Source organism: Lathyrus oleraceus, chromosome 2, assembly GCF_024323335.1.
Source record: "Lathyrus oleraceus cultivar Zhongwan6 chromosome 2, CAAS_Psat_ZW6_1.0, whole genome shotgun sequence".
Taxonomy (NCBI): domain Eukaryota; kingdom Viridiplantae; phylum Streptophyta; class Magnoliopsida; order Fabales; family Fabaceae; genus Lathyrus; species Lathyrus oleraceus.
In genome coordinates, this window is record NC_066580.1 from 334,676,789 (window position 1) to 334,690,983 (window position 14,195).

General features: G+C 44.4%; 1 pseudogene; it reads right to left on the reverse strand.

The window, feature by feature from the left end:
- The window catches only part of LOC127123101 (alpha-L-arabinofuranosidase 1-like), a 50,317-nt pseudogene that overhangs the window by 18,383 nt on the left and 17,739 nt on the right, over positions 1–14,195 (reverse strand).

Genomic DNA, 14,195 nt, shown 5'->3' on the forward strand with positions numbered 1-14,195 from the left:
GGGGATCTGTTTATTTCAAGATTCCCTGGGTTGGTACAGATGATTTTGTTGTTATCAGATCAGTGACTTTTCAGTGGTGATGGTGGCATATCCTTAGATTCCGTTTATTTCGGAACCCCGAGTTGGATTTGTAGTTACATATTCCCTCAGATGGTTGTGATCAGTTCAAAGACCGCGGCCTCAGTACAGTCGTTGTTCAGATGAATTGGAGGATGGCACAGTGCATTGCATTCATGCATCAACATCATTCTCATTTTGCATTTATCCGCATCTAACTCATGTTTATCCATATGCAGGGGACATTCTGGATTGAGATCCTGGTTGAGAGACTTCTCTACTCAGATATGAGGACCGGTTTGAAGGACGATGTTGTCTACAGTTTCTTTAATCTAGAGATCAGTGTGCTGAAAGAGATGATAACATTGATTACGCCTGACCATGTGGGGATGTTCCGTGAGACTTATGGTGGTATTCTGAAGATGGTTTTCAGGCTCACAAACAGGGATAGGAGTGCCATCCATACTCTCCTTCAGTTTTATGACCCGGGTTTGAGATGCTTTGTTTTCCCAGATTACTTGTCGGGGCCTTTGATGGAGGACTATACCGGTATCCTGGGTATTCAGATCAGAAATCAGGTTCCTTTTTATGCTACTAAGGAAGAGCCTGATGTTGGTGGGATCTCCCGTGCTCTTTATTTGAGCCCCTAAGTGACTAAAGGAGGTCTGAAGGAGAAGGGAAAGTTGCCTGGTTTTCATCTGAGTTTTTTGGAGGCTAAAGCCAAGGAGCATGCTGTTTTGGGTGATTGGCAGACCGTCTGTGCTTTGATTGCTGTAGGCGTTGATGGAATCATCTGTTCCCTAATCAGAAGAACTTTGTGGACATTAACGCCATCTGGGTGTTTGTGCAGAGGAATCCTATTCCTATTTTGGTTGGGGATGTTTATTACTCGGTCCATAACCGGAATGAGAAGCGGCGTGGAGGTTTGATTAGATATTGTGCCCAGCTGTTGTACAAATGGTTCATGGGGTATTTGCCTTCCAGGGGTGCCTTTGTTCTTCTTGACTATACTGTAAATTGGGCAACCAAGTTGATGGGTTTGCGAGCCAAGGACATAGCTTGGACTCACAGTAGTGGGGCTAGACAAGATTTCATTTGCAGTTGTGGGAGTTTTCCCAATGTGCCTCTTATAGGAGTTCAGGGTTGTATTAATTATAACCCGAAGCTTCTTAAGAGACAAATGGGATTCGCTATGGAGGCTCCTCCTCTCAAGTGTGAGATTCAGGAGTCTTGCTACTTCCCGGTTGAGGGTAATCCGTCATCGTTGAGGCAAGTGTCTGATGCATGGCGCCGCATTCAAAGAAAATGCAAGTTTTCTTGGGGTAGAGCTAATAACAGGTCTTTTCCTCCATTTGACGATTGGCTCAAGAAGAGGTTTGAGCTCACGCATCTACCATTTCCTATGGGTGATCCTTGGTATCCGTTGATTGAGGAATCCCATTCTTCTGTCAGTATGGAAGAATTCCTGGAGATGAAGAGGGAGAGAGATCAGCTGCATGCAGAGAAGATTGAGTTGGAGATGAGTGTTGCTAGAATCCAAATGGCTAATCAGGAAATCAAAGGGAAAATAGAAGACCAGGATAAGAGACATGCTCTTGTGGTGAAGCGTTTTGAGATAGACACCGCTTATTATGGCAAGATCAGCCAAGCTTTGGAGTCATCTACAAAGGAGCACGACATCACCAAGGAGAAGTTTACTAGAGCTTTGAGAGTCATTGAAGATGAGAAAAGGAGACAGATCCTTGTGAATACTCAGAGGGAAGCTAGAGCCAAAGTCCTTGCCACATAATAGGAAGCGGAGAAAGCGAAGATTAGGGCTGAGAGAGATCATTATCTTGCTGAGAGGGACCATTATTTCCGACAGATGAAGATTCACCAGAAGGAGATAGGAAGACATCAGTAGGAGAACACTGAGCTCAGGTTCGCCGTGAAGTTTACCAAGATGGTTGATGATGCAGAGCCGTCTGTGGGACCTTCTTCAGTGTAGACTTTTGTTGTTTTGTATGGATTATCGTCAGGCCTGTTGACCGAATTCACTTGCTTGTATTTTCTTTCTGTTTCTGGAGAATTGTAATTTGATTTGTATCAGACTTGATGTATGACTCTTGCACGTGTAGTGCATTTTTGATATACAGTGGTTATTATCATTTAGTGATCGATCTTCAAGCTTTATTTGCTTTCCTGTATGCACTCACATAGCACACGCATGGTCGAGTGATATCTTTGCTAAAGTCATTATGTTCTGCTCTGTATGTCAAAACCAGATGATTAATGTCAGAATGTTACTGTCAAATTATTATTTGTCTCGATGAAACCAGGATCGAAAGACAGAGTGTTCCTCATATGGATAGACGTTGCATTCATGCATGAATCATAATAACTTGTCTTCTATTTTGCAGGTATCGGTTTCTAACGTGCTTGATTGTTTTAGGAATCATTGCTCGCGCACGTAGAATCATTCCTTTGCACGTAGCACGTCCACACAGATACCCTACCAGGCGCAACAAATCCAAACTGATGGACACATCTAATGCAAATATTCTCGAGCTGAAAGAGAAGATGGGAGAGCTAATCAATGTTATGCAAGGCTTCGCCTTGGGGCAGAAGGCACTGGTTGAGAAAGTGGAAAAGCTCGAGCGGGCTTCGGCTGCCAACAGTGGTAATAATCTAGAGGGTGTCTCCAACAATGGTCTGGGAGGTTCTAGGGATGGAGGAGATCCCAGGAAGAAGACTACTGTTGGTGTAGTGATTAATAATGGTGGGGGTTTTGGTGTTGCCACAGGTGGTGGACCAGGTCCGATGGGTAACAATCTGAAGGATAGTCTGTTTCCTCCTTTCTTTGGGGCCGAGGAGGATAGAGAAGAAGACCAGTTCTCCGTGCTGAATGAACAATTTGGTCAATATGGTGTCCAACCGCCAAATAAAGAGATTCAGGTGTTGGCCTAGAAGATCAGGGCTCTAGAAAGCTATGCTACTCCGAGGGTTGTCAACATGTCAAACATGGGGCTAGTTGAGGGGATTGTGATCCCACAGAAGTTTAAAGCGCCTGCGTTTGACAAGTATAGTGGGAGTTCTTGCCCGGAAACTCATCTCCAGGATTTTGTTTGAAAGATTTCTGCTTATACAATGGACCAGAAGCTTTGGATGTGCTTCTTCCAAGACAGTCTGTCTGGTGGGTCTTTGGAATGGTACACCAAATTGAGGTCGTCTGATATCAAGAGCTGGCAGGATCTGAGGGATGCGTTCTTTAAACAGTACCAATTTAATACCGACATGGCTCCTAGCCGTAACCAATTGCAGGGTATGTCTCAGAAGCCTAATGACAGGTTTAAAGAATACGCGTAGAGATGGAGGGAGTTGGCTGCCCGAGACCAACCTCCGTTGGTAGATCGGGAGATATCTGATCTATTTATGGGTACCCTTCAGGGGACATTTGCAGAAAGAATGGTGGGATGCCCTGTTACCAACTTTGCTGATATTGTAGTGGCTGGGGAAAGGATAGAGAGCTGGCTGAAGATGGGAAAGATACAGGGCAACGCTTCGTCGTCTGGATCGAAGAAGCCCTTTGGTAATGGCCAGAGAAAGAAGGAGGGTGACGCCAGTGCTGTGTATACCCAGAGGGGACAAGGTAGGGATCGTTACTACTAGCACACTGCTGCGGTAACCATTCCTGCTGACAATCAACATGCACATCAACAACAGCAACAACAACAACCGCAACAACAACGACAGCCGTTTCAATAGAGACCGTAGAGGGCCGGGTATCAGGTGAGAGGGAGAATGGCTGATCGTCAATTTGATAGGCCGCCTGTGACATATTCATTCTTGCTGAAGAAGTTAAAAGACTTGGGGTTGGTTCAGTTGAGGACTTTGGCTCCGTTGAGACCTGACCAGAGGCCTGGCAACTATGATGAGAACGCCAAGTGTGAATTTCACTCTGGTGCCCTTGGACACAATGTGGAGAATTGTAAAGCTTTTAAGCATGTGGTTCAGGACCTGGTGGATTCCAAGGCAATCAACTTTGCTCCATCTTCGAATGTTAATGCTAATCCCATGCCCGCGCATGGTCAAATGGGGGTGAATGCAATTTCTGAGGATAAGGGCCGAATCTGGGTGACAGATGTGGACCAGTTGAGAACTCCTTTGGCTGAGGTCAAGAGGCAACTGTTGAAGAATGGGGTCTTTCCGGGCTGCGATGATTGTTGTGCTGCGTGCACTGTTGCTACTGATGGGTGTGTTTTATTGAGGGAGGCTGTCCAAAGAATGATGGATGAGGGAAGCCTCAGATTTCAGAAGGTTGGTCTGGAAAGGGAGGATGTCTCCACCATAACCATCTATTTTGATCCGATCGACTTGTCAGTGCTGGCAGATGCGGCTCAAGTTACCATCACGGTACCTGGGCTAATTCCTTATGACAATGACGATGCTGTGCCATGGGATTATGGTGGAGAAGTATATTGCAATGGGGAGAAGTTGGAGGATCAGGCTGCAGGTGAAACCACCGTTTCAAAGGTGGATAATGCCGGACCCAGTGGTTTCACTCGCAGTGGAAGGTTGTTTGCACCCGACACATTGAGGAGTGGGGAAGGAGAAAAAGAAAAGAAAGATAAGGCCGAGGCTTTAGCCAGGGCAAGAGGGAAGCAGGTAGTGAGCGAGGGTACTCCTGTGGTGACACCGGCGCCCGTGGGGTCGGAGAAAGAACTTGATGATGAAGCTGAAGAATTTCTGAGGATCATCAAGAAGTCAGAGTATAAGCTTGTTGACCACTTGCAACAGACGCCATCCAAGATCTCAAGCCTGTCATTGTTGTTAAGCTCCGAGGGGCATAGAGAGGCGTTGTTGAAAATACTGAAGAGAGCCTATATTCCTCAAGAGATCACGATTAATCAGTTGGAGACAGTGGTGTCTAATGTTAATGTCAGCCATGGGCTGGGTTTCACTTATCTGGATCTGACGGTGGATGGGCGTAACCATAATAGGGCATTACACATTGCAATGGAGTGTAAAGGAGCAGTGCTTTCGCACGTATTGGTGGATACCGGCTCACCACTCAATGTGTTGCCGAAGAAGGCCCTGGCAAAGCTGGATTGTGAAGGGTTGGTTCTCAGGCCAACTGATTTGGTTGTTAGAGCCTTTAATGGTTCTAAGCGGGCTGTGTTTGGGGAAGTGGAGCTCCCTGTGAAGATCGGGCCCGAGGTATTTAAGTCCGTATTCTATGTCATGGATATTCAGCCGGCATACAGTTGCCTGTTGGGTCGCCCATGGATACATGCTGCTGGGGCGGTGACTTCGACTTTGCACCAAAAACTGAAGTACATCTGGGACGAGCAGGTCGTCACGGTTTGTGGGGAGGAAGATATATTCGTCAGCCACCTATCATCGTTCAAATATTTTGAAATGGATGGTGAAATTGTTGAAACCCCGAGTCAAGCATTCGAAACCGTCAAGGTGGAGAATGCTATTTTTGCTAAAGAGGATAAGTCATCCATTTCTTCGTATAAACAGGCTATTGAGGTGGTGAAGAGCGGAGAAGCCCCAGGTTGGGGAAAGATGATTGATATCGCCGCCAAAGAAGACAAATTTGGGGTTGGTTATCAGCCGAGCCGAGGCTCGTCTGGACAGAGCAGAGGACGTCGTCAGCCATTCACGTTCACCAGTGCTGGAATGCAAGATCCAGATCGCATCTGTCTGGTGGGTGAAGAGGTCGACAGTGACTGTGAGCTTGATCAGTGGATAAAACCGTGCGTACCAGGGATGGAGATCCAAAACTAGAAGGCCGAAAAGATCATCATTGTCACTCTACGTGAAGAGTAATATTTCCTGTTTTTCAATTCTGTCTGCATGAAAGCCATACGTTTTGCCCGAGACATAATGGTTCATTGTAAGGGCCACCTCATGTGTTTCATTTTGCAAGGTTTGCATCATTAATAAAAGGATGTTTTTCATAAAAAGTGGTATTCTCTGTTTTTCATTTATTTTTGCAGTTTAAAAACAAAAATAAAAATGGCAATGTTTGTTTTCATTTTTCTTTTAATTTGCTTCGCTCTGGTTCTAAAGTAATGCATGAATCAACATTCATGCAAATGCGATCATTCTCCGGATCTCATTGATAACGATCCTGTTACACACTCGTATGACTTCGACAATCCGATCTATCACGCCGAAGAAGAAGGCGAAGAAGATTGTGAACTGCCAGAGGAATTAGCCAGTTTGTTGAAACAAGAGGAGAAGGTGATTCAGCCGCATGAGGAACAAGTTGAGGTTGTGAATCTGGGTACCGAAGAGGTTAGAAAAGAAGTGAAAGTCGGGGCCGCTTTGGAGGTAAATGTCAAGAGCAGAATGGTATCCTTGTTGAAAGAATATGTTGATAGCTTCGCCTGGTCTTATCAAGATATGCCAGGGTTGGATACCGATATCGTTGTGCACAAGTTACCATTGAGAGCAGATTGTCCTCCAGTGAAGCAGAAGTTGCACAGAACTCGACCTGAGATGGCCATGAAAATTAAAGAGGAAGTGCAGAAGCAGTTGGATGTTGGGTTCCTCGCTGTCACTAATTATCCGCCTTGGGTCGCGAATATTGTGTCGGTCCCGAAGAAGGATGGGAAGGTGAGAATGTGTGTGGACTACCGGGATTTGAACAGAGCTAGCCCAAAGGATGATTTCCCATTACCTCACATCGATGTGTTGGTAGATAATACAGTTCAATTCTCGGTGTTTCCCTTCATGGATGGCTTTTCTGGCTATAATCAAATTAAAATGTCGCCAGATGATATGGAGAAAACAACGTTCATCACACCATGGGGCACTTTCTGCTATAAGGTGATGCCATTCGGTCTCAAGAACGCCGATGCTACTTATCAGAGGGCCATGGTGACTTTGTTTCATGATATGATTCATCATGAAATCGAATGCTATGTTGATGACATGATAGCAAAGTCCCAGACAGAAGAGGGGCATTTGGTAGATCTGGCCAAGTTGTTTGACCGGTTGAGACAATTCAGACTGAGGTTGAATCCAAATAAGTGCACTTTCGGAGTGCGGTCTGGTAAGTTGCTGGGGTTTATTGTAAGCGAAAGAGGAATCGAGGTTGATCCTGCTAAAGTAAAAGCAATACAAGAAATGCCTGAACCGAGAACAGAGAAGGAGGTTCGTGGTTTCTTAGGTAGATTGAACTACATTTCACGGTTCATATCTCATCTAACAGCCACGTGTGAACCTATATTCAAGTTATTGAGAAAAGATCAAACGGTTAGGTTGAATAATGATTGCCAAGCGGCATTTGAAACGATAAAAGAATATTTGCAGGAGCCTCCGATTCTGATGTCTCTTGTGGAAGGACGACCATTAATTTTGTACTTGACGGTCCTCGAGGGGTCTATGGGGTGTATACTGGGGCAGCATGATGAGTCTGGTCGAAAAGAGCATGCCATATACTATCTTAGCAAAAAGTTTACCGACTGTGAAACAAGATATTCACTGCTCGAGAAAACTTGTTGTGCTTTGGTCTGGGCTGCTCGCCGACTGAGACAGTATATGCTGGTTCATACCACTTTGTTGATTTCCAAGATGGATCCGATCAAGTATATTTTTAAAAAGCCAGCATTGACCGGACGGGTTGCGAGATGGCAAATGATTTTGACTGAATATGATATCCAGTATACCTCTCAGAAAGCAATCAAGGGGAGTGTATTGTCTGATTACCTCGCCCAGCAACCCATTGAGGATTATCAACCGATGAAGTTTGAGTTCCCTGATAAGGACATCATGTTTCTCAAATCGAAAGATTGTGAGGAACCAATCCCGGAGGAGGGGCCTGACCCTGAATCCGAATGGATTCTGATGTTTGATGGGGCCGTTAACGTGAATGGAAGTGGTGTTGGTGCTATTTTGGTTACGCCGAAAGGATCCCACATTCCTTTTGCTCCCCGGCTAACATTTGAGTGCACCAACAATGTGGCTAAATACGAAGCTTGCATCTTGGGGATTGAAGAGGCGATTGATTTGCGGTTCAAGAACCTAGTTATATATGGAGATTCAGCTTTGGTTGTGAACCAGGTTAACGGGAAATGGTATACACATCAATCTCATTTAATTCCATACCGGGATTATACGAGGAGATTGTTGACGTTGTTCACCAAGGTGGAGTTGCACCATGTGCCGAGAGAAGAGAACCCGTTGGCGGATGCTTTGGCTACTCTGGCCGCCTTGATTAAGGTGCAGTGGTGGAATCAGTTCCCTAGTGTTAAGGTGGGACGTCTGGATAGACCGGCTTATGTGTTTGCTGTTGAGGCAGCGCCTGATGATGAAAAGCCGTGGTATTTCGATATCAAACGCTATCTGGAAACCCAAGAATATCCTGAGGAAGCATCCAAGAAGGACCGAAAGACTCTGAGGAGGTTGGCCATGGTGTTCTATCTGAATAAGGATGGGGTTTTGTACAAGAGGAATTTTGATTGGGTCTTGCTCAGATGCGTCGATGACAGAGAAGCAAGCCAATTGATGAAAGAGGTGCACGAGGGGTCGTTTGGTACCCATGCCAGCGGAAATGCAATGGTGAAGAAGTTGTTACGGGCTGGTTATTATTGGATGACAATGGAGGCTCAGTGTTTCAACTTCGTGTGGAAATGTCATAAATGCCAGATTTATGCTGATAAGGTGCACGTGCCTCCTAATCCATTGAGTTTGATGTCGTCTCCGTGGCCGTTTGCTATGTGGGGCATTGATATGATTGGGAAGATTGAGTCTACGGCTTCGAATGGGCACCGGTTCATATTAGTGGCTATTGATTACTTCACCAAGTGGGTGGAAGCAGCCTCTTATGCGAATGTGACGAAGCAGGTCGTAGCCAGATTCCTCAAGAGAGACTTCATTTGCAGATATGGGGTTCCCGAAAGAATTATTACTGATAATTGTTCTAATCTCAACAATAAGATGATGGCAGAACTGTGCCGGGAATTTAAGATCGAGCATCACAATTCTTCTCCTTATCGTCCGAAGATGAATGGGGCGGTCGAGGCGGCTAATAAGAATATTAAGAAGATTGTGCAGAAGATGGTCGTGACCTGCAAGGATTGGCACGAGATGTTGCCGTTTGCATTGCATGGGTATCGAACCTCGGTGTGTACGTCTATTGGGGCAACGCCGTTCTCACTTGTGTATGGGATGGAAGCCGTGCTACCAGTTGAGGTCCAGATTCCCTCTTTGAGAGTCCTGGTGGATGTGAAATTGCAAGAGGCTGAATGGGTAAGGACTCGGTATGAAGAGTTGAGCCTGATTGAGGAGAAGAGGCTGGCAGCCATTTGTCATGGGCAGTTGTACCAGCAGCGAATGAAGCGCGCTTTCGACCGAAAGGTGCGACCTCGTGTGTATCATGTGGGAGATCTGGTGTTGAAGAGGATCCTTCCTCCTCAGAACGATCGTAGGGGCAAGTGGACACCCAATTATGAAGGTCCATTCGTGGTCAAGAAGGTTTTCTCTGGCGGAGCCTTGCTGTTGACGACCATGGATGGCGAGGATTTTCCATCCCCTGTGAATGCGGATGCAGTTAAAAAATACTTCGTATAAGAGACCCGCTGGACGAAAAGAATAAAATAGTCCAGGCAAAAATGGGCATCCCGGCGAACCAAAAAAAAATTAATAAAAGGTTCGGGCAAAAATTAGGGATAAAAAAGGAAAAAAAACTGTACACCCGACAAGTCGAAAACCCCACAAGGGCGGCTTGGGCAAAAAAGGGTATCCCGGTGGACTGAAAACCCGAAAGGACGGTCTAGGCAAAAGAGGGATTGAAACGAACAACTGCGTCTAGCATGATCGTTTGCTTTGGTTATGACACGTGGATAATTCCCGGCAGGGATCAGTCAGAAGCGTCTTGTTCAGAAGGCAGAAGGTACGGAGAGTCTTGAGGACATGTGGGGTGTAACCGAGTTGGAACTCAAGGAGATCATGGGTTCACATTGCCATTAGGATAGATTTTTCCTTTTGTGCGCAATTACCTCTTTTCATGGATTGCTTCCTTTGTATTGCTCATTCATGAGCCACCTTTTTCAATCAATGAAATACATATTCAGTCAAATAATTTTGTTTTTGTTTTCATTACCGCTTTGATTGCAAAAACATCCGTTTATTTTGATAAGAATCTTTGCATTTTGAGATATGGAGATCCTTTCCAATGCATGCTTATAGGATTGTGAACCTGAAATCTTATTCGGAAGGTGGAGTGACCTAGGTGTTGAAATTTTGGCACGCTGGGGGCACGTTGTTATCTAACGATCTCTTTTGCAGGTGCTATTAGACATTTTCATTCACTTGCAGGTTGTGATGTGGAGCCTTTTGACAAAAGATCCCCGTGGAGTCCAATCAGGGACAAGGGATTGAAGAATGGTGAAAAGACGGCGAAAGACGTACGACGATCCTGGAGGATTAATCAAGAAGACTCTTCAAAGTCTGAAAAATGGAAAGTTGACACTGTGGTTAGATGGTGAATACCCGAGTTCGACGAGTCGACAAGTGTTCCGTGTCAAGTGTTCCGTATCTCCCCAGCGGGCTCGAGAGCGGTGTTTCCTCAGCAACCATGCCTGAAGGTTGTTGTTTCCCCTAGCAGGGTGGAGATTGTTATTTCCCTAGAAAGTCGAAGATTGTTGTTTTCCCCGCAGAGTGCGTTGGTTGTTCTTCCCCAGCGAAGTCCCCAAGCAGATCAAGTTCAGTGGAGGTCATCCCTGGTGAGGGTTATCTTTTCCCCAACAGCAGTGCTATTCCCCAGCAGGGTGGAGATTGGAGTGTTGTCGAGTTCCTCAGCAGAGTGCCTCGAGCTCCCCAGAAGAGTCCCTCGAGGGGGATATTTTTTATGCATGATTTAGATAAGCATAGCATATTGCATACCTAATTGCGTAGCATTTCCATGATTATGGAGCATTACGTTGGAAAAAAAATCATGCATCATCATTGCAAGCATAAGCTAGTCTCAAGCCGTGGTTACCGTTTGAGATTTGGTTTCGCCAATTGGTGAAGATGCTACTCAAGCCGTGGTTACCGTTTGAGAAGTGGTTTCGCTGGTTGGAAGATCAGCATCAGCATTGCGAGCATTAGTTAGTCTCGAGCCGTGGTTCCCGCTTGAGAATTGGTTTCGCCGGATGGTCAAGATGTTACTCTGAGGAGTTTAGCATCATGACGTTGGAGCAACAATGTTCCCCAGTAGTACGATATTGGGGGAAAATTTTCCGTCGAGCGGAGATGGAAATAAAGATCAAAGAACGTTACACGATCAGCGCGAAGATCGAAGAATGGAGAAAAGGAAGTGTTGCGGCATTTTCTGGAGAACGGGGTTCAAATGGAGATTGAAGTTGAGGATTATATCCGGGATGAGGTCCTCAGGATTGTCTTCCGATCATGTGTCACCTTAGACTTTGGCGAGGCCAACAGAAGTCGTTATGGGTATCTTCAGAGGAAGAAATGCACATGATTACCTTCCTATTGAGGAGGTGTACCCTCTGATATGTCGCCATCAGAGTGGTGTTTTGGTGTTATTTCCGGCGTTGCCAGCGGAATTATCACAAGAAAATGGAGAACGGGGTTCAAATGGAGAGAAGGAAGTGCTGGGCATTTTCTGGAGAACGGGGGTCAAATGGAGAAAGGGAGACACAGGGTGTTTTCTGGAGAGCGGGGCTCACAACGGCGATCGCGAGTTATCATCAGGCGACTGGGGTTCAACTGGAGAACGGGGTTCATGATTTGGCAAACAAGAGTAATATGAAGGTGTCGGGGTTCAAATGCGGTGATCCGGGATCATCCGCGCGAAAGAAAATATTTGTTCGGGGTTCAAGAAAAGAAAAAAGAGAGAAAAGAAAAGTTGTGGGGTTCGAAAAAAGCAAAAAAAAAAGAGAGAATAATCCCCAGCGTAGCGTAAATTGTTCGTCTGTTCTTGGTATTCAACCACTCTTCACTCTGATCATCTGAAAGCCGAGGTTGTTCATATCGACAGGTTCACAGTGGATTGAATAGGGGCAGCTGTAACATCTCAAAATTTTCCCTCCTCTCCTTGGGACTAGTTTAGCATTTTGCATTTCATATATTAGGGCATTAGGCATTTGCATCTTGCATATCATTTGAAAATAAACAAGTCATCCTCCAAAGTCTTTTCAGAAAAGGAGAAGTTGTGTGGTTCAAGCCTGAGGATCTCCATGAATTGGTGATCAATCATCTGAGGGCATATGCTTTAATTAGCATTTTCTTGGCCCTTCAAAAGGTTGAGCATTATCTTATTGGAAAGGATATATCACCATCATCATGGTTATGTCATCCTCAAGGGCTTTATGATTCATGCTCAGGTTCCTCTGGATTAGGGTTTTGACCACTGGTCGACCCTAATCAACTGCATTCTTTCAGTCAGGGTTTCTCAAGGAGTGGAGGATTCTATTGGGATGAGGATCATATGATCATTATGTTGAGCTTACAGGAGCTAGGGTTTCATTTCTGAGCCAATTCCTCAAGTGGTTGAGGCTCAAGCTGATCAGTGCATTTTCAAGTCACCTGGGGGCCATAAAAGTCAATTGAAGTCAACTGAGGGCTAGGAGGTGGAGAAATGGTTTGAGACACTTAATTCATGTTCAAAATAGGTTTATTTGTCATTACAAACACATACCTTGAAGATTTTGAAGCCAGATCAGAAGTTTCCAAAAATGGAAAGTGACTTGTAATTTCATGTTTCCAAAAATGGAAAGATTTTGGACCACATTCAACTTGACTTTCCAACATCAAAAAAACTTCAAATGAAATTTTGTTCAACATGGATGTTGAAGATCTTTCTCTCCCATTTCCAAAAAGTCCAAGATCATGAGCATCTGATGAATGGTTGAGGAGATATGAGCAAATGATCACCAAGGATGCATGAAACTTCAAAGTGCCATAACTTTTGACTCAAAACTCCTAATGAAGCCACTCTTTTTGAAAATTTCTTGTCTTGACATATATTTTCCAAATCCATCATTGCATTGCATGAAATTTCATCACATAATCATTTGCTCATTCATGAACATTTTGGAGGGAAATTTGGAAATTTAAAATTGGTGCATCATATGAACAAAATTTCAATTCCAACATGTGCATGGGATGATTTTAAGTGAATTTGAGCATTCATGTGGTACTGTTCACGTGTACAATTTGCCATGCACCTCATTTTCCAATTTTGGTCATACACCTTATTTTCCTTAATCTCAATTAACCAATGCAAATGTGGATTAGCAATGTGATTAGGACAGAGTATAAATGCCAAATCATAATAGAATTCTGAGGTTTTTGAACATTCTAGATCCAAATTTTCTTTTCCCTCCATTTTTGCTCTCAATTGAAACTTCAATTTTCTTCACATAAGCCATTGATTTTATTGGATATTCTTGTTCTCTGATCATCATTGAGTGCAGATCAAGCTCTTGATTGAAGAATTCGAGCTAGAATCAAGCACATCAAGCTCAAGAACATGAAGATGGAAGTTGAAATCTGAGCTAGATCCAAGCCATCTCAAGCTTCAATTCACGCACAAAGCTTCATAACATCAATATAGGAGTGGATCTGGACGTTGCTAGGCCTTGAGCATGCTGTTTTCAACCACTGCTCTTCAAGAGGTTGGAATTTCGAACCTCTTAATTCTCCTTTTTATGCACATGTTTAAGTAGATCATTTCATGTTGATCACGCTGAAATAAATTTCATGAAATTTGGTTGAGAATTGACTCAGTTATGTGGAATTAAAGTTTGAATGTCAAAAATATTTTCATTCGATTCGCATGATTCTTTGAGTTTTAAGCCAAAATAATGATAAATTCGTATTCCTCGTGTTGCAAGCTTTCGTTTGATATAAGCTATGCTGTTTTCTGGAAAAAAGTTTATTGAAGTTACTGTAGAAACCACCGTCTTAAGGAAGGAGACGGTGGAAACCACCGCTCCAACCGCCGTCTGCATCAGGCTGAGTTGGCTAGGGCTTCTTGTCCACGTATGCGTCCTGTTGTAAAAACTATTGGCCATGCATCGCTTGACTACGTCCACGCGTACCTTGACTATGACTAAACGCGTTGAAACCTTGCCTTCACCTCCCTGGTTCGATTCCTGGAGATTGCTACTTGGTGAATTTATTTTTTGATGCGCTTC